The 21,799-nt window shown below is 39.6% G+C and overlaps 1 pseudogene; it reads left to right on the forward strand.

Annotated features, from left to right (window-relative positions):
* The first annotated feature begins 7,619 nt into the window (after positions 1 to 7,619).
* LOC110203600 (vomeronasal type-2 receptor 26-like) overlaps positions 7,620 to 21,799 on the forward strand; it is a 50,097-nt pseudogene continuing 35,917 nt past the window's right edge.

A 21,799-nucleotide genomic window follows, 5' to 3' on the forward strand; every position in this document is an offset into this window, starting at 1 on the left:
CACTGATATTTCTAATTAACTATCTCCTTTACAGACATTGCCTATCACTGATGTCCTTTCTAGACTACTAATAAAATGTTTTAGACACCTTCATCCTCTTATTTTGATAATATACTTATATTGAAGTGCCAGCTTCCAAATAGTAACCCCCTCATCCATATCATATGTTTCCTTCCTCATTGTCATCTTCCTCAATTCTCACATCAATATCTACTCAATATTTGATACCACATTCCCTGCATTCTTTGGAATGCCTGCTGCATAAATTATAAACTTTCTTTCATCTTAAACTTCTAACTTCTCACTCCTTTACTGTTCTAACATTCACTAAGACCTACTTCCTTGCAGATGAACCTCATTCCTTCAGCACACGTTCTAGTACAATCTTCACTTTCTCTCAGGTTCATCCCTCCCCCCAAAACCTAATTAATTTTTGGAGTGGCTGTTTCAGAGTATTTTTTGCTCCACAGTGCTGCTCTTGGCTTTCTGTCAACATCTGTCATTCAGCAATTTCTCTCTCTCTCTCTCTCTCTCTCTCTCTCTCTCTCTCTCTCTCTCTCTCTCTCTCTCTCTCTCTCTCTCCTCTCATGTCCATGTTATCCAAAATTAGTCAGTGAGTCTTCATTTCCCTGGCTGTTATATGACATTATCCCTGCCTTGAACATTTTCTCTTCTTCATTACTAAATCCAGTGCTTCACTCACTTTTGTTTTTCCTGCACCTCAATTACTGATATTATTCCATTTGTTTTAAAAAGACCTGTTGATAATTCCTTTAATGCCATAACTCATCAATTCCTCAATTTACATAGTCTGTTTCTAAACTCCACCTCACCTAAAAAGAGACAGTAACTACTCCTGTCTTGCTGACATCCATAAGTTTTACACTCATTTGTGAACTGCAATTCCTTCATCTGAATGTATTCTTTTGGTTTTATTTGTACCACAAGTTTAATTCCTTATTTTAATCTTATTTTTATTTTCAGTTAAAAATTCACTTCTTCCCTCCATCCCTCCTGCTATTGAGAAGGCAAAACATATTATACCTGTTGTATCTATGAACCCATAAAAATATATTTTCACTTTAGCTGTATTCCAAAAAGCAAGAATAATAAATAGAAAAAAATATACTTTAATCTATTTTCTGAATCTATATTTTCTCTATCCAGAGGTGGATAATCTTTTTTTCTTTAACAGTCCTTTGCAATTGTGGTGAATTATTGCATTGCCCAGAGTTTTTAACTCTTTCAGGGTTTATTATCTTTACAATATTGCTGCTACTGTGTACACTGTTCTCCTGGTTCTTCTCACTTCATTTTGCATCAGTTCATAAATCTAGGTTTTTCTGAAACCATCTTTCCTCATTTCTTATGGCATAAAAGTATTGTTCCAGAGTCTTCCAGTGCCAAGATGAAGGAGTGAGGAAGGAACTCTCTGGAGCCCTTCCAAATTCTCCTGCAAACAAGGTGAAAACCACCTCAGAATTCATGTAGGAGCAGGAACACAGCTTAGCAGCATGGCAGGAAAGGTCTGTCTCACTGGTGTGGGAATGGAGCAAGGTCCAAGAGCAGCAACAGAAGACAGCCTCATAGTAGGGGACCTTCATCAAGGCGCCAAGCCTGAGGCAATCCACCAGGGATCCCCCATCTTCCTGCAAACCAGCAGCTCCCTAGGCTAGTGAGCAGTCTGTGCAGCATAGCATGTCCCCACCCTTGCAACACTACCCCCAGCTACTAGTGAGGCTTTGACCCCACTGAAGTAGAAAAACCCTATCCTGGGGCTGGCCAACATCAAGACCCACCTCTGAGTTCAACCAGTATAGAGACCCTGGTTCCATAGCAACCTAGTGGCAGGCCCCATCCATGGGCACATCAGCAGCAAAATTACTTCTTCAGGGCCAGCCACCAGAAACACTTTGTTATCACAGCACCCCAGCAGTAAGGCTCCACCCATGCAGCAGGCCAGCAGCTAAATCCTACACCTAAGTGAGGCCAAAGGGGATGTCCCACACTCTAGTACAAGCAAAAAGGGAAGCCTACCCTTCTCAGAGAAAGCAATCAGCTAAGCATGAAGCCCAGTGAAAGCCAGCAGTAAGACACAGAACCAGAGCCCAACTTACACATAAAAACTCCAAGTCACAAAAAAAGGGCACAATACATGAGCAAAAAAGACCGAAGAAAGAAAGAGCTTGACTGTAGAAAGTTACTATCGTGATACATAGGATCAAGGCATAAACTTAGAAGAAGACAATAATGTCAAAATGGCTATATGTGAAACCTCAAAGAAAAATGTAATTTGGTCTCAGGCCAAAAACAGTTCTTGGAAGAGGTTTGAAAGCATCTAAAAAACAAATGAATAAAGTGGAAGACAAATTTGGGAAAGAAATGAAAATAATGGACTGAAAATCAAGAAAAAAGAGTCAACTTGCTGGTACAGATTGAGACATGAGTAATGCCTCTAGAGGTGAACTAGTTGAATCATCTGTGTTCCTAATCGCTACCTGAGATCATCAGATTGACAGGCTGAGAGCAAGTGTCTGTAGCAACCAACAAGGGAACAACCGTGGCAGCATGAAGCAATATCTTGTGAAGACTGCTCTGGGCAGGATGCTGAGACCTAGATTGCAGCTCAAGTTTTAACGTGCTATTTACTACATACAAAGCTCTATACTCTGAACCTCAGTTTCCTAATTTGTAATATGAATATTAATTGCTTTTATTATTGCCTCTTCATGCATATTCAGAGGTCTAAGGCAGGAAAGAGGCTCCTCCACATTATTTCCAAACAGAATTATAGAGCTCTGCATTTATGATTTTTAATAGCACATTTTTAATTAATAACACATTTCCACTTGTTCTTTTAGAAAAATTGAATGTATCTCAAAACAAATGATCAGAACATTCTTCCTCCTTAGTGTATCAATGCCCTGTTCTCTGTGCATTGACCACCTCCCCTTTCAGAGTGAGTCACAGTTACCAGTTGTGAAACAGTAACAAATTCTTCACTTTGCCCCAGAATCTGTGAAGTAATATAATGAATAAAAAACATTTGTGAGACTCATTTTGTACTAAGCACAATGCTAAACACTTGCAATAGAAATACAAAAGTGATACTATTCATGTCCTCAAATTGTCATCATTCTAATAATAGTGGATGATGACACATGGAAGGAAGATATGCCTGTGGGAAGGCAGGTAAGGGAGTTTTGATCTGAGGAGTCACAAGAATGGGAAGTATAACAAAGCAGTGGTTCTATAACAAGCCCTTTGAAAGGCAAGAGTAGTGGGGAATTGATTGCATTTCTCAAGGAAGAAATGGAAGGGAGCAGATGGATCCCAAAGCATCAGGGCAGAACATGGTGACAGTGAACAGGAGGCTACATGGTCCCAGAGACTACCAAGCTCAGCCACCAATCTCTCCTCAGGCATGGCTCCTTGGGAGTTTGTGCCCTGAGCTTCCCTGTCAACACAGCTCCTTTTTTTTGGTCAGGTTTTCTTTTTGTGGCTGTTTTCTCATTTTTACAGCCATTTCTTGATTTTGGACTTTTAGTTAGAGGTGGGATCTGCTCACCTGGCTGGGGGGAGGAGTCACTGGCCTGAGCTTCAGACTTTTTCACCCTGATGTTTTCATAGCTAGCTCAGGAGATCTGTAATTTTTTAGTACTTCTAAGGTAATATGATCCAGCTACAGTTGTGCTTACCACTCTTCTCACTTACACTATTGTCCTTACCCAAGTATGGTCTCTACTCTCTGGTGAGCACCACTGCCCCTCCCCAGAAGTAGGACCTCTACTCAGGTAGCGCCACTACACCCTTGGCACAGACCTATGACCCAGAACTCAGTAATGGGCAAAGTGACCAATGGCCACTGCATCCAGCGTTAGCACAGGGACACCCCACAATCCCAATTGTTAATAGCCACATAAACCTGTCGATATCACTAATAACTACAGAAATGCAAATTAAAACAAGTACATACCACCTCACACTCATCATATTTGCAAGTTCGCAAAAAGATAAGTGCTAGTGAGGCTGTGAGAAAATGGTACTAATGATGCACTGCTGGTATAACTGTAACTTGTCTATCTATTTGGAAAGAATTTCAAACTACTCCTAAAAGCTATTGGAAACCTTAGACTCAGTGATACATGGTATGTCTGAATAACAAAGAGATCAAAGAAAATAAAAAAGAATCATAGTACAGAAATATTTCTACCATTCTTTTTATGATGAAATATAAATAGAAATGAGGGATGATTCAATTGGGAGATGCTGAACAAATTGTGCACGTGAATATGGTAGAATATTATTGTGCTACAAGGAATAATGAAAGTTGGTGTAAGAGGAACCTGGAAAACCCACATGAACTAGAAAGTGAAGCGAACAGAACTGAACTCTGATCAACACAATGACAAACTGCAATTCTAGACGACTCATGGTGAAACATCATGAAGCTTCAGATAGAGAGGATGAGAGTAAAGATTTGGCTTTCTCGTGTAGCAAATACACATATCAGTGAATGCAAGAACGTGCATGTATGTGTATATAAGGCATGTAAGTATATGGTGTGTGTGTGTGTGTGTCTATACATATGTACACCAATCTGTGTGTGTGTGTCTATACACATGTACACCACTGTATATATGTGTGTTGTGTTTGTGTGTGTGTTTGTGTTGTGTGTGTGTAAGAGTCTCACATGGCCAATGTGCTAATTTGTGTTGCTTCATTGCCCATGTGTAGTGAGTTTTGTTTGTCTCTTTCTCAATGAGGAATAGGAGGGGATTTGTAAAGAAGAGAATTTAAACTAGGAAATAAAATCAAATTCAATTTAAACAAGTACCATATGTTCCTGTACTATTCAGACTATGCTGTTAATGAGACCCCGCTGTTGTGTTATCTTTAACGTGCACTAAATTCATTAATCCAATGAAAAGCATAAGTTTAAAAGTGAAACTTAGAGTTGACACATTCTCTTACATTTCATGCAGAGTCTAATGATCACTCCACCCCAGTACATACACCCTTCACATATACACACATTGTTTCTTAGAGATGCTTGTAAAGGAAGAACTCGTTTCACTTTCACATTCATATTGCCAGGACCTAGTGCTGCCCAAACACACTTCGGAATTCCAAATACATTCTTGATGACTGGTTGATTGATGGTGCTTAAAGGTTTGCTGGATATAATGTGTCCCAAAGGAAGAATCCAGGAAGATAAAACTGCAGTCCCTGACTAGAAGCAGGTCATTTGCAGAGACTGAGGTTATGTAGCAAAAAAAAGAGCAGAAAACTTTGGAGGGACAAGAGTCCTAGATGGTAGAACTTGGAGCAATGACTTCAAGGTGCAGAGATAGATTCCTGCATGACAGAAGGATAAAGCTCCTAACAGTTGGAGCCATATAAACAGTATAATGGACTGCTTTGGGACTCAGTTTGAGTATTGGAAAACTTTCACTGGGCTTAAGGCATTTGTTTAAGATTCTGTCCACATTTACCCCTTCTATGCTTGAAAGGCACTTTGTAGATGACTAGATACATTGTTTTCCCTGTTCAATGAAGGCTGCCTAAGAGGAGGAATGTTTCATTTTTCTTTTTGTATCTCAAACACAGTGCATTGGCAAATAGCAGATACTTCTTAAACACTTGTTGACTAAAACATTTATGTTAAAGGGGAAGTGTGAAGAAGCATGTATTAAACACTTACTATATGCCAGGCACTGTGCTAAGACCTTTACAAATATTATACCATTATATTTTCAAAAACGCCAAACAGATATGTACTATTTCTATAGCCACTTTTCCGTTGAAAAACATGAGATAAACAGAAGTGTGGTGATTTGCCTATGGTCAGACAGCTGTTATCTGTGAGGTAGGATTTAAACTGAGGTCTTCCTGAGTCCAGGTCCACTGCTCTATCCACTGTACCACCTAGCTGTTAAAGTTGTATATGTGCATATGTGTGAGTGTGTTTCATTGAAATTTGCAGAGCTCTAATTATGATGAAGTGACCTGAGTGTTCTAGGGCTCCAAAAACCAGGGAGGGCATGCCTTCTTCTGCTAGCCCCTTTTACCTACCTATTCAGTTTCCATTTCCCTGGCCTTGGCCCACCAAGGTTTCAATATCCCTTTACTCGTTACATCTGAGTCCGACACCCTCTTTCTTCATACAGATTTGCCTTGTCTGTAAGTCAACAATGGCTTTCACTGATTTTGCTATAAGTTTTAATCCTGGAGTTCCCCTCTTCTACAGAGGACAGAAATGGGTTATAGGTACAAAGCAGAACCATTCTGAGAAGTAAATATACCTTTCTCTACAGGCAACAATAATGTAACAGATACTGTCAAATTTCAATTTCAGACTCCAAAGACTCAGGGAGACCTGTGTTCAAATCCTTCCTCACTGACTATGAGACCAAGGCCAAACACTGAAACTCTTTATAGCCTGTTTCCTTATCAGTTAAATGGTGATAATAATAGTACCCATCTCACAGGGATGTTGTGAGAATAAAATTTCGTAGAACATACATAAAGTGCTTTAAAACCTTAAGGCATGATATCAGTCCTCGGTAGCAATATTAGTAGATCGAGCTATTTCTTAACAATGTGACCTTAGTCAAATACTCTTGCTTTAGACTGCTTATCTCTAAAAAGCACATGTTGGACTAATTTAATCTTTAAGGTTCCCTTTCATTCCAAATCCAATAATCCTAGGATTTGGAGAAAAACATGCATTCCCAGTGCATGTCAGTATGGCAAGGTACGAGGGTACGGGTTCAAGAGAGCTGGGAATGTAGAAGGTGATTCTTTTCAGCCACCTCTTGGACTAGGAAGTCTCTGATGCCCCATTTTTGTTTTCTCGGGCTCTGTGATTCTAGGAAGCTCAGAATGGGGAGAGCCCGGGCTTGTGAGATCATCAAAGGCACAAGATGGATCCAGGCCATGAGTGCCGCAAACTCTCAGCCCCGCTGCCCTCTCTGAAAGGTTTTCATCTTTTCTGTTCACATCAGATTCTACCTGAAGCAACATCTGCCAGACCCAGGAGTCTGCAGCCCTTTGGGGACACAGGGACACAAACCCTTCCTTGAGGACAGCTGTGCATTGTCCTCTGTTGGTAACAAGGACAGAGATTTCCAAACATGTTTTTCCACTTGTGTTTTCCTTGGATGCAGGGACACAGCTGGAGGAGTGGTCTCCAGAACTCCTCCTGGACCTGCATGGCTCTGTGGAGACCATTGTCAGTCACTAACCACAAGGTCAGTGACAGACAGAAGACATTTTAGTGGCCAAGGAAGCCTGTGATCACCCCCTTGGTCTTACATCACTGTCCTTGTCCTGGATGTGGGCACAGCTAATGTCCCTTTGCGTTTCCTCAGGTGTGGAGGGAGGACTAGACATGGCCATCTGCCCAGAACAAAACATTGTAGCTCCAGGATTTTTCCTCAGCAGGCAAAGCCTAAAACATTTGCCTTCACTCTTATTCTTATGGCTTCTGGGCTCCTGTCAGGCTTGGGGCTTTTTCTAATGTTCAGAGAATTGCAGCCTCTTATACGGAGAAAACTATCTCTGTTGTTTTCTGTCCTGCTCCTGTCACTGCTGCTGAACTTCCAGTCCCAGAGAAGTAACCCTGCTTCCCTCAAATGAGCCCCAGCCTTGTCAGAAATGGGGATCTTGTGATTGGGACTTTTCTCTCCATGTATTCAGTTGAAGTGAGCTGTGTCACAGGAGCAGAACTCTTTGGAAGTAAACCTGACAAGGATTGTTGGAATTATAAGTGCCTGCCTGCCTGTGCCTCTGAGAGGGCTAATGCTTACAGAGGTCTTTACAGAAGGGGCAGGCAGGAAGTTGGGCCCTTGCCTGCTGATTTCAGGGTCTCTTCTACCCTCTCCTCTGTGCCCCATGGTCAGTTAACATCCACCTGGTTTTCTTTTAGAGCTAAGGAGTGAAAGGATTCTCTCAGTCTCTAACCTCCTCTTATTTTTTCCCCCCCATCTCTTCCTGTCTGTGTCTATGTCTGTATTTATCTCTCTCTATGTGTCTGTCTCATCTCTAACTGTTCACAAGGCAGTGGAAATGTCAGGATCTTTGTCTTGGCTCTGCTCCTGTTTTGAACAACTCTAGTAAGCACAACAGGCCAGTATGTAGCAAGGAAACCTCAAACATAACCATTAAGTATCTTTACAAAACAAAGTGGATTTAGACCCCCCCCCACACACACACACACATTCCTTCTAGTGATATTCCTGCCTAATGCCACTGGGAGGCCCCTGAAAGCCATAGGTCTGACAAGGCATTTGCAGCGATGCTTTTGGGAGATGAAGAATGGGACATGGAAGATGACAGTTCTGACTCCTCTGCATGTCGCTGTGTCTGTGCATCTCTACTGCGTTTGAGTTCTTTCTACATTTTACATTGCTTTTGTGCCTTTCCTTTCCCTCCTCCACATTTTTCAATCTCCATTGGTCTAAAATAAGGAAATATTTTAACGTTTGCTCACGTTTCTTGAATATTTTAAAATATTTCCAATTTTTTTCTATTTCGTCATCGTTCACCACCTTAGCTGAGTGGATGATAGCTGGGAAGAGGCATATCACCACATCAGTAGCATTGGGCAAAGAGCCCATTGTGAACGAAATTTCTTTCTTTGTTTCTAAGTAGCCTTTGCCAGACTTTTCCTTGAAAGCAGTGTTTCTTCATGTGGACAGGAGAATTCGGGTGTTTCCCTTCTATTCTTAGCAAGTGTGAATGAAGAAAGAATAGACAAAGGGTTTAACATTCTCAGAACACAGGCAGTGAATAGAAGGGAAGTACATTTGGCTGTTCATGATAGAGCAAATGAGAAGGCTTGAAGATTCCTTGTTCTTGCCTGCCACCTTCTGGAATACAGCTCTGAATTACCTTAAAGATGAGAACTGCTAGAGCAATATTTCTGGGTTTTAAATATTTTGGAGCATATTGACATGAATATGAGATCTATTTCACTATGACTTTGGATTAGTTGATTAAATTCTTGATAGTCATTTTCTCTCTCTTTTTCCTTCTTTTCTCAGTCCCTACCATAAAAGGGAAATGGTGGGTAGAGAAGATGATAGGGCAGAGTGAATCCTCTAGATCTTCACCTTAATATTCTGAGGCAGCACCTGCTAACAGAGTCTGTGGGTACAAATTTGGAAAGCTTCCTATCCCTCAAACATGTTTCTGTGCCCTTGTACACTGGTGTCTCTCTCCTGAGATCCTCATTTCACCCATGAAAATCCCTGTTCTTCCCGGGCTATGATTTGCTTCATGATGTCTTCCTCTGGGAAGGTGCCTCCCCCTGCTCAGCATTCCTAACTCTCTCTGTACCAGTCACAGGCCATATATTCCCCAGTGCCTTTTATTACAGGTCCGTGGGCCTATCATGCTTCCCTTGACTATATCCTAAGCATTCTGGGGACAGGAGATGCTTGGATAAGTTATGGGAGCATACCCCTGTCAGGAATTGTCCTAACATCGAGTCAGGATCATCCATGATACCACCCAGGCAAGATAGCAATACTCCTTATCCCTCATTTTTATTGCTGGAGAAATGTTATGCTGTTCTGAATAAGATGCCTAGGTATAGCCATGGTGTAGGAAAAGGAAGGGGCCTGTGGCACTGGAGCACATGTTCCCAATTCATCTCTTGTTCTTTATGTTCCCTGACTCAGAAAGTTTAGGAAGGAAATGTAGATACTGAATTGTCAGTCACCCATACTTCTCAGAAGAGAACTCTACAACAATTGGCATGTCTGGAAGGCACAGCAGCATGGGACCGAACCAAAAGGAAGCAGAAATAGTGCAACTATAAGAGCATCAAGAGGATGCTCACAAAGGAACAGAGTGAGAAAAGGAGGTACACTTCAGGCTTCTGGGGTCTTTGATAGAGTTAGTTCTCTAAGGAACATAAGAAGCGATAGAGTTATATAGGGTTTTTGTCTGGGATGAGCAAAATTGGTCTTTAGGAGCAGAGACTATGGGAGCTCATACCTGGGTGTGGGCCACAGTTCAGGACTAGTGCTGTCTATAGCTCAGTGAGGGCAGTGGGAATTGGGAGCAGTTGATATTCAAACACAGCCTCCAAAAGAGAGTATGGCTTTTTGCAGTCACTTCTGGTCTTACTCTTGAAGGATAACTTATAAGGATTATTCTTAGTTTTTTGAACTTTCCAGGATCACTTGATTTATCTCTTACAGGAAGCTATTATATTCATTATAAGAAATGTTAGAGTACAGATCCCTTGTAAGGACATGTTAGATTAGATGACTTCTGAGTTGTTTTCAAAATCTCAGACTCTATAATTCTGAAATGGTAAGTGTTCATTATATCTTTCTTAAATGCATGAATGAATTAGTGAGTGAGTGATTGCATGAATGAATGAGTGAGTGCCTCTGCCAGGCAGAGACAAACTAGGAACCCAAATGGAATACTCTTAAATATTCCAATCACAAGAAGGAAACAGCATATGAACAAAGGAGGCCATTATTAGTATAACCAAAATCGGCTACAGTCCTTAGGTTTAACCCTCACATGGCTTGAACATCCTCCTTCCTTAAGCACATTCTTTTTACAGACTTTGTAAATGGTTTCTGATTATCTCCATCTGAGGTGGCTGTATAAAAATTACCAACACGCCCTGACCCTAATGTTTGCTGTAGAGGAGATCAACAGGAACCCTAACCTGTTGCCCAAGCTTACCCTGGGATTCCACCTCTACAACACCTACCACAGTGATGAAAGGACCTTGGAGAGCTCCCCGTGGTGCCTGTTAGGGCAGGGCAAGCTCATCCCTAACTACAGTTGCTGGGGGCAGCACAAGTCTGTGGCTCTTACTGGAGGAGCCACATCAGCTCTGTCTGTCCAGATGGAGACCCTGCTGGAGCTCTACAATTATCCACAGGTGGGTGATATTGACGTTGTCTCTTTCCGAGGCTTTATCAGATCCTAGGAGGCAGTGGGATCAGGAGGCCCAAGGTAAAAAATCTACCTCCTCTACATAGTGGCTATGTGACCTTGGCTGAGCCCCTTAATCTCTCAGTACTCTAAAGCTACTCTCAGAGACAATACATTTCAAAGAAGGTAAAAACTTGGACTGGGAGAAGTTGCATCTTGCCCAGAAATTCCTACCACAATGACATCACCAGTATAATTTTGAAAACTTACTCATGGGAGAGAGTGGGCCTGCCCTTGAGCACTGCACCCCCTTTATTATCAAAGACACAGTCAATGTCATCTGACTTCTATCACTGAAGTAATCCTAGCGATTTTGCAGGTCTAATTTCCCACTAACCAGAGAAAGTGAGCATCAGGGGGATGAAACAGCTTCCCCAAAGTCTCAAGTAAAATTGATGGGTGGGCTGAGACTATAACCCATATGTGTGTCATACTTGTTCATTGCTTTAAGCACTACATCATATTATCGGTGTTTCATCCTTATGTGATATATTGTCTATGAATATTATTATCAGTTTTCTTTGCCCAAAAGATTCTTTTTTCAATGGAAGGAATAGTGAGCATTGATATGGAAAGTGCAGGTTCTAGGTAAGAATGATTACAGTGTCTTTTAATTGTTGGAGAGGGGAAAGGAAGGGCACCTTAATCAGATGACCTACTCACAAAAAAAAGGAGCTTACCAATACAAATTTCCACTCTCCCTCACACTATGAAATGCATGACAATATGAATGTCTGAAGTCACAGAGGTGGTTATGCTTCTCAAAGTCTACTTTGGCTTTCACTTCAAAGACCAATCACTGTACCATTGCCTCTAGGCTATTGTGAAAGACTGTGATTGACCCTTAACTCTCACAGCAAAATTAAAGTTTTTCTGTTCATACTCTCTAATGATTCTCTGACCTTTGCTATTATCAGCTGGGGAATATGTATTCTTATCATTTGATTAATTTTTTTCCTATTTGAGCAATTCCTGCAATTAGTGATCACATTATCATAAGCCTGTCATCCAATCGGTTTGGGAAGTCTACAGCTAGTGGGCTGGATTAATTTTGATTGCAAAACCTGTGCCACATTCACAGTGCTCCCCTTGACTATGGCCCCTCCAGTTCTGACTTCTGTAAGCTGACCTTCATTTGCCATCCTTCAGGGCTGGCACTCAGGGTTGCTATTTTAATGAATACCTGCTGAGTTCTCTCTAAATAAGAGCTGTTTGTCTCTCATATCTACTGGGTTTCATATTGTCCATAGGTGTGCACACATTGCATGTACCAATAGCAAGTGGAAATATCTTCACAAAAGTTTTTGTACATTTTTTTTTGTTTAGGCCACAGAATGAGATCCCCACCTGCCATGGTAATTAGGCCAGGGTCAGGTTAGGGCAGGGGTGGGGAACCTGAAGCCTTCAGGCCACATGTGACCTTCCAGATCATTTTGGATTCAGTCAAAAGGCTATCCTTAAGTATTTAGAAGCCCACATGAGGCCTCAAGGCCTCAGGTTACCTATCCCAGGGTCAGGTGAAGCAGACAATTTCTAGGCAACCTTTTCTGCCCCCTTCCTCTGCAGTCTTTCCAAAAGGCTGCTCAGACACCCAAGCGACTGCTGAATTGGACCCTCCCTTTGGTCCACTCAGATGACCACACTATGCCCCGGGCCACTTGTGGACATGGTTGTACCTTCTCCTTCCATTGTATCCACAACTATTGCTTCATCACTTGCCTGTCAGCACAGGATTTGGAGGTAGGCAAAAATGATAAAAATGGTATGAATTATATTTTGTGCTTAAATCGGATATATGTGAGACAGTTATTTGAAGTAATCAGCCTCATTTTTTTCCCCAGTCATCAGACATGACAAAAATCAAGATGATTGGTGACATCTGTCAATGCAGTGGATGACTGGTGTCTTTGATGGTTAATCAAGCTGTGAGCCGTCATGGCCCATTGGAACAAATTGTTTCCATCCACCCATTCCACTAGGGGCAATCTTCACATGTGTTGGCTGGACATCCCTGTAACTTATTGAAGGGTTTCAGACAACCTCAGTTACTCTCATCTGGTTTAGATCATCTGTAGAAATGGTTTACCAACGTGTGGCCACTGGGCATGCTGCAGTTTCTCGGAGCCAAAGGTGAAAGTTAGGTGAAACAGGCAGACACCAAAGTTGGAAAGCAGCCATGAAAAGGGTTCAGCAGCCCTCACAGCAGAGGTGCTAGTCTTCCCTGAATACACCCTAAACCCCTTCCTTTAAATACTGCTTTGGCTGTATCCCATAAATTTTAGTTTTCTGTTTCATTGCTGTCATTCCCTTTAATGCAATTAATAATTGTATCTATGGTTTATTCTTTGACTCACTCTTTAGGATTAGATTCCTTTCCAATTCAATTTAGTATATCTTTTCACTGTGCTTTATTGAATGTAATTTTTATTGCATTATGATCTGAAAGGGATCTATTGAATATTTATGCTTTTCTCCATTTGGTTATGAAGTTTTTATTCTTTAATACATGGCCAATTTTTGTGTAGGTGCCATGTAATACTGAGAAAAAGTTTTATGCCTTTCTATCCCCATTCCATTTTCTCCAGACATTTGTCATATAAAACATTTCTCAAATTCTATTCACCTCCTTAAATTCTTTTTTGTTTAGTTTCTGGTTAGATTTATCTAGTTCTGAGAGCAAAAAGTTGAGGAATCAGTAGTATAGTTTTATTGGCTATTTCCTCCTATAACTCACTTAACTTCTCCTTTAAGAATCTGGATGCTATACCACTTGTATATATGTTCAGTATTCACATTACTCATTGTCTATGGTACCTTTGTGGAAGCTGTAGTTTCCTTCCTTATCTCTTTTAATTAGATCTATTTTGCCTTTTGCTTTGTCTGAGATCAGGATTGCTATCCCTGCTGTTTTTACGTCAGCTGAGGTATATTAGATCCTGCTCCAGCACCTTATCTTTATTCTGTGTGTGCCTCTTTGCATCAAAGGTGTTTTCTGTGAACGACTTATTGTAGGATTCTGTTTTTTAATCCACTCTGTGATCTGCTTCCGTTTTATGGGAGAGTTCATCCCATTCACAATCACAGTTACAATTACTAACTGTGCATTTCTCTCCTTTCTATTTTTTCCTCCTGTTTATGCTTCTCTCTCCTGTCACCTTTTCCCTCCTTGGCAATGCTTTTCTTCCGAATACAGCCTCCCCCAATCTACCCTCCGTTCTGCCAGTTCCTTCTGCCTCTACTTACCCCATCCCATCCTAATTCCCAGCAGGGCAAGATAGATTTCTATCTCCAACTGACTGTCCCAGTTATTCCCTCTTTGAACCAATTGTAACGAGAGTAGGGCTCAAATGATGTCTCCTCCACATTCCTATCTTCCCCTCCACTGTAATAAGGTTTTTGCACCTTTTCATATGAGATAATTTACCACATTCTATCTTCCCCTTTCCTCTTCTTCCAGTGTAATCTTTCTCACTCCTTAATTTTATTTTTTTCTATATAATCCCATTAAAGTAATCTCACACTCATACCCTCTGTGTACACAACTTCTAATTGTCCTTATAGTGATAAAGTTTTTAAGAGTTACAAATCTTATTAAATCTCATATATTCGATTGTTTCTTTTTTTCACCTTTTCTGTTTCTCTTGGTTCTTGTATTTGAAAATGAATTTTTAAAATTTGGTTCTGGTCTTTTAATTAGGACCACTTGAAAGTCACCTATTTTGTTATATATCCACTTTTTTTTCCTCCTGAAAAATTATATGCAGTTTTTTCTGGGTAGGTGATTCTTGGTTGTAATCCTAACTTCTTTGCTCTTTGAAATATTACATTCCAAGCCCTTTGGTTCTCTAATGGAGAAGCTGCTAAATTCTCTGTAATCCTGACTCTGCTTCCAAGATATTCTTTTTTAAGATTTAAAATTTTTAAAATTTTTATTTTTAATATATGGAATGAAATAAGCATTTTTATAACATTGTACAAAAAAGGTGATTACATATGAAACTGCAAATCTACTATGCTCAAATTGCTATTTCTTTCGCATATACAACAGAATTATCTTCTAAATTTCTTTTTTTCTTTTCTCCCTCACCCCTGTCCCAGAGATGGCTACCACTAGGCACAAAGATGTACATATATATATGTAAAATTATTCTACATATATTTTCTCTTCATGCAGATAGCACCTTTCTTCATATGTCCTTTACAGTCAATCTGGGTATATATTATATTCAAAAAAAGCTCATTTGCTCAAAGTCTTTGTTAAAACAATATTGTTGTTAATGTATACAACGTTATTTTGGTTCTACTCATTTTGGTCTTCATTATTTCATTGAAATCCTTACATGTTTTTCTAAAAATCATTGAGTTCATGATTTCTTATACCACAGTAGTATTCCATCAAAATGATATAGCATAACTTGTTTAGCCATTCCCCAATTGCTGAGTATCCCTGCAAGTCCCAATTCTTTGCCACTACCAGTTAACTTGAGTTCTCTTTGTTTGATGCAAAAACCTAATTTTTCAAGTTCAGTAAGTGTCAAACACATTGTGAATCAATTTTGGGGGGTTAGGAACTTTTGAACTGAATGTGAAATTGAACCCTTCCCCAGTTACTCATGACTTTCTTAATAAGCTGGCTTAATATTTTGTGTTTAGGCATATGAGATCTGAACATGAATGCATAAGCTACCACTTTCAGAATCATAGTGATGATATTTATATTCATCTCACATCTTCATGTACAGACTTTTCTAAATGTCTTATTAAGGAAAAATCAGTGTTCCACTGTCAATGACAAAAACTGCCAGCCTGGACAACTCTGAGTGCAACATGTTGTTTTTCATACATTTTATTCATGACTGACTCTTCATGACCTTATTTTGGGTTTTCTTGCTAAAGATACTAGAGTGGTTTCCCATTTCCTTCTCCAGCTCAGTTTACAGATGAGGAAACTATGTCCAACAAGGTTAAATGACTTGCCCAGGATCACACAGCTAGTAAGTGTTTGAGACTGGATTTGAACTAAGGTCTTCCAGACTCTTGACCTGACATTCTACCCACTGTGCCACCTAGCTGTCCTAGTTCAACATTTAAACACTGCAAATTCACTTTGATATCAACCATGCTCTTTGTCTCATGAACATACACACACACATGCAAACACAAACACACGTGCACATGGTGTTCAATTTTGTTTTGTTATTTTGCATACATATATCATACCCACTACAAGTAAAGTACAATAATTTTAGCTGGGGAATCTACCATAGCAGGAAAAACAGGACAAGAAGTAGGAATATGTTCTCAGTGCCATTTGGGCTTGAGATGTAAAGCACACATTATGAAGCAGATAAAACAGAAAAATCAGATTGTTTTTCTATAATAAACAATTGTCTTCTAGATGGCTTGGGTAAATGAATAAATGCAAAGGTTTAGGGAAAGCAAAATGCATTAGGTATCTCAGTGAAATCCACAGCCTTTCTCCTAATATGGAAAAGATGCCATGGGGAGAATGGGGACTTTTACACACTTAATTTTTACACCATTAAAATAATTGGCCTGTTTAAGTGTCCCTGTGGTTCCTTCATTTTCATTTTTTGAGTTTTGTTGAAAGTTATGATAAGTTCAGTTACAATAAAAACATCTTGATATGTAAAGATAAGTTGTCTAACACTACATTTATATTTATCTCTAATCAACTTCTGGCTTCTTTATGGTTGAAGAAAACCTGGGCTTACCCTAAATGTTTGAGTAATGAAACAACAGGTTACATTGTAGGTCTCTGGATAGACAGGCACACGAAGGGGAAGCAGATGAAAGAGCCAATATTTTCTTGGCATTTCCCACAGTGTGAGAGCCTATGACTCTCCTTGATTTCTGTCTTTTTTTCTATGGCTCATTCTTGGCTTTGCATTGCAGAGGTTTGTTGACAGTCATCCACTACAATTTCTGGAATTACTTTCTCCTCTGAGCTCCACTGACAACCTATAGATGATCTCTAGAGGCACGAACCCATTTCCCAGGCTATTGAAATAGATATCCTGTTCACCCTCATTTTGCGCAATCAGTGACTTCAAAGAAAATTAATTTAAGGTTTTGATTCAGATGTAGTCTCACCCAATTAAAATATCAAATCTAAATGGAGTTGATTGGTTTCAATCCCACATTTACACTTACATCGTAATCACATTCTTAGATCGCAGATTTCCCAATACTTCTTTCACATCCAGATCACCTTTGGGCCATTTGATCCCATGCTGAGTGACAAGGTGCAGTTTCCTTCTCTTTACCAAATGGCCCCTAGGGACTCTTCCCTACATAAAGGTGTGGTCAGATTGACGACTCACTTTGAGTGGACATGGGTAGCCCTGATGACAGTAGATGATCTGAGAGGTGAGGAATTCCTTCACAAATTGACATTGGAGATGGCAAATAATGGTGTCTATGTGTACTTCACAGAGAAGATCCCTGTTAGTGAGAGAAGATACACAGAATCACACATGGCATTCATGCCCAAGATCATGGCATCACCAACCAGAGTGATTTTCATTCATGGTGACACAGCTTCATTAATGATCTTGAGATATTCACAATTTCCTTTTCTTGCAAATTACAAGGTGTGGGTCACCACTTCTCACTGGGACGTTACCATGAGACCCAGAGATATTGATGGATATAGTTTCCATGGGGCACTTACATTTTCACATCTCACGAGTGAAGTTCCTGGTTTTATGAATTTTCTCAGGACACTGAACCCTGCTAAGTACTCAGAGGACATTTTATTGAAAGAATTCTGGCTCTCAACATTCAGATGTACAGATGACCCTGAAAACCTGAAACAAGAAGAATGTTTAGCAAATGCTTCCTTGGAGACTTTGCCTTTACTTTACTTTGACATAACCATATCTGACTTGAGTTACACCATCTACAATGGTGTTTATGCTGTGGCTTGGACCAGCCATGAAATGTTCCTGATGAAATTAGAAAAAGGATCCATGGTAGAAGAAGAAAGCTGGGTTCCTCATCCGTGGCAAGTAATATTCCTTTAAAATTGTGTGTTTTCCATTGCCAGGCAATGGAAGTCTGACCAGAGTTTGCATAGGCTGGGATCCTCAAAGAGTATTTCAGTTAGGAATCATTCAGCCAACAATAACTTATTAAGTGCCTGCTATGAGTCAGGTACTGTGTTAAGGGCCTGGGATAAGAAGAGAGGTTAAAATGTCTCTGATTTCTAGTATTTTAGCCCAATGGTGGATATTACTTGCAAAGAACTGTGTATAACTAAGATACATACAACATAGACTTGAAATAATCAACAGAGGGAATGCATTAAATTCAGGGTGATTATGAAGTGCCCCCTACAGAAGGTGGAGTTTTAGCTTCGACTTGAAAGAATCCAGAAAATCCAGGAAGCATAGATGTGGAGCAACAATACTCCAGGCATAAAAGATAATGGGAAGGCCTAAAGCTAAGAGATGAAGTGTCTTTTTTTTTTTGAGAAAAAATGAGGATGCCAGTGTCACTGGATGCTGGAATATATTTTTGGAAAGTAGGGGGCAGGTTGTGGAGGACTCTGGAGTAAAACAGAGGATTTCATACTTGATGCTGCAGTTGTAATCATGTGAATTAATGTAATAGCTATTTATAAGATCAGATTTGAAATCTAGGAAAATTCCTTTGACAGCTGAGTGCAGAGAGAATTAGTCAGAAATATCTATAGTGGGAAGAAACTTATGGAAGGCAGACCACCCATCACACTATTGGAAGAGTCCAGGTAGGCAGTGTTGAGGGCATGAAACAGAGTTGTGGCAATGGATGCAGAGAGATGATGGCAAATATGTGATACGAAGTTATATCATCAATATTTGGTAATAGATTGGATATGAGAGGGTGAGAATGAGTGAGGAGTTAAGGATAATACTTCAGGGCCCGGGTGATTGGGAATAAAGTGGTACTCTCAACTGTAATAGGGAAGTTGAAAAGAAGGAAGGGTTTGGGAGAGGGAAGAAGACTCACATGGAGCCATACAAGGACACTCTCAAGGTCTCTCTGAAGAACATTGGTATTGATTGTGAGACAGGGGAGACATCTGCTTAAGGCTGCCCAGCATGGGATGCCAACATCAAAGAATGCATTGTGCTCTCTGAAGAAAGTATGATTGGCAATTGCGGTGGTACAAAGGAAAGATGGTATGTGCAAATTTAAAGACACCTCCACTTCAAATGTTCATATGAACTATGCGCCTGATCTGTGATAGAACCTTTCAAACTTATGTTGCTCTAATTAGCCACAGCCAGACATAGTGATGTCATGTTGGTCCACTTTCAGCAGGAAACAACAATCTTACTAGTATTTTATTTAAAAATTTTCATTAATATTCATTAGAAAACAGGCCTACAATTTTCTTTCTTGGTTTTTGTTCTCTTTGGCTTAGGTATCAAAACCATATTTGCGTCATATGAACAATTTTATGGGACTATTTTTTAAAACCTATTTTTCCAAACAATTTATATAATATTGGAATTAATCATTCCTTAAATTTTTGATATAAATTCACTTGTAAATCCATCTGGTCCTATAGTTTTTCTCTCAGGGACATCATTCATGGCTTGTTCAAATGCTTTTTCTCAGATTGAGTTGTTTAACTATATCTTTTTTCTGTGGTTTTGGAAAATTTATGTTTTTGAAATATGTTCATCTAGTTCACTTAGATTGTTAGATTGTAGCACATAGTGGTTTAAAATTTTTGAATAATTGCCTTACGTTTTTTTTCATTGGTGGTGAAATTGCCCTTTTCATTTTTTGAGACTGGTAATTTGCTTTTCTTCTTTATTTAAAAAAAAAGTTAGCTGATACTGTAGCAAGATGGTAGAATAGAAGCAGCAACCCAGATGAACGGCCCCAACATTCCCCTTCAAACGACTTTTAAATAACACCTTATTTCAAATTTTGGAGTGGAAGAGCCAACAAAATGTGAGTGAGACATTTTCCAGCCTAAGACAAATTTTGGAGATCAGCAACAGAAGGCTATGACACTGTGGTGGGGGTTTTCCCAGAGCACATGCAGCAGCAGCAGCACTAGCATCAGAGGCTGGCCTTGAAAGTGGGATGACAGCAGCAGATGCAAAGACATCCACTTGAAGTTTGAACCTAGTGACAGTAAGGGGGAAAGACAACTCTTAATACAGAGATCACAAGGGGCCCTTTGCTAGCACTAGGTGCAGCTGGCATTGCTTAACATCTCTGAATAAACTAGAGATAGAGAGCACAGTTACAAAGGTTCTCTACAAATAAATGTAGCCAAGATCAGGGGGAAAGCAGAAAAGTGGGAAAACAAGTTTTATAGTCAGTTTATCAGACAAAGGTCTCATATAAAAATATTATTTAACCATCAAATCTATAAGAATACAAGTCATTTTATGGCCTTTTTTCAAAAAGGATTTCTTATTGTTCATCTCTTTCTATCACATCTAGACCCTCCTCTGATTTATGATGCCAATAATTATCTGGGGTTTTTTTCTGTATTCTTCATGCTGTTAAATTTCTAATGTATCTATCTGTTCTGGGCTCTGCCCTCTAGGAACTTTCTGCCACTGCCTCATAGGGCTTACTCTCATATATTTCCCTCTTCCAGGGGTGGAGAACTTCTTCCACATGAAAGTCATTAAAATACTTGAAAAGATAGTCATCATGGCTCCTCTAAGCCTTCTCTTCCTGGAATTAAAAAAAAAATAAACAAAAAAATCACTCTTGTATTTTGAGGTTTAAATAGACCTCACAAGCATGGTTGTCCTTATCTGGACCATCTCTAGCTTGCTTATTCCCTTACTAAATTTTATGACTCATAAGTTATAATGACCAGAATTTGTTTAGCACAGCAAAGAGTACAAAGCACTTCAAATGCATTATTTCATTCCATCCTCAGGAGAACCATGACAGTCAGTTGCTATTATTATTCTGATGATGTAGATAAGGTAAGTGAGGCAGAGAAAGGTGGAAAAGGTTGCCCAGGTGACAGAGCCAGTTAGTGAATAAGGCAGGACAACAACTCAGGGCTTCCTGATTTTATCCTCAGTACTTTGTCCACAACATTACACTACCTCAGACCAAAGGCCCAGATTCACAACTGGTCCAAGCAGGGCAGAATGCACTGAGATGGCTCTCCATCATATTCAGGAAATGAACTATGGTATGTAAGTAGAAAATGTCTCATTCCAAGAACTTCCCAAAATAAGTGTAGCAGCAAAATCAGCTGGACCAGATTGTATCTAGAGACCTGAAGATGAGCAATGTCTGCATAAATATCCTGGAAGTGAACAAGTAGAATAAATCTGTTTTAACTCCAGTAATATTATCTGCCCATAGCTGAGAAGAATGACAATCAGTCAGTTTTTTAATCTGGGTAATTCAACAAAATATAAAGGAATTTTAAAATCTGAATCAATCCAGTTAATTTGGCAAAAATCAATTTTGGGCTTAAAATCTCAATAGATTTTTAAAATATTTCATTTTAGGTTATGTTTGCATGGAGACAGTATAGTCCTTAGTGTGAGGGGATGAAGATGACTTTGGGGAGTCATCCTAATATGCTGAAAAATTTTTCCCCCCCACATTATCCCAGTGACTGAAATTCCAGAATTACATTCACTATTTCAGGCTGTGAATTGTCTGTTTTTAAGGAATATGTATTTTTTAAAACTAATTTATTTTTAATTTTCAAAAATCACTTCCAGAAGCTTTTGAGTTTTACATTTTCTCCCTCTCTCTCTCCCCAAGATGACGCGCAAGCTGATATAGTCTCCACCTATACATTCCTATGAAAAATATTTTCACA

This window comes from Phascolarctos cinereus, unplaced genomic scaffold (genome assembly GCF_003287225.1).
Source record: "Phascolarctos cinereus isolate Bilbo 61053 unplaced genomic scaffold, phaCin_HiC Scaffold_4;HRSCAF=312, whole genome shotgun sequence".
Lineage (NCBI taxonomy): Eukaryota > Metazoa > Chordata > Mammalia > Diprotodontia > Phascolarctidae > Phascolarctos > Phascolarctos cinereus.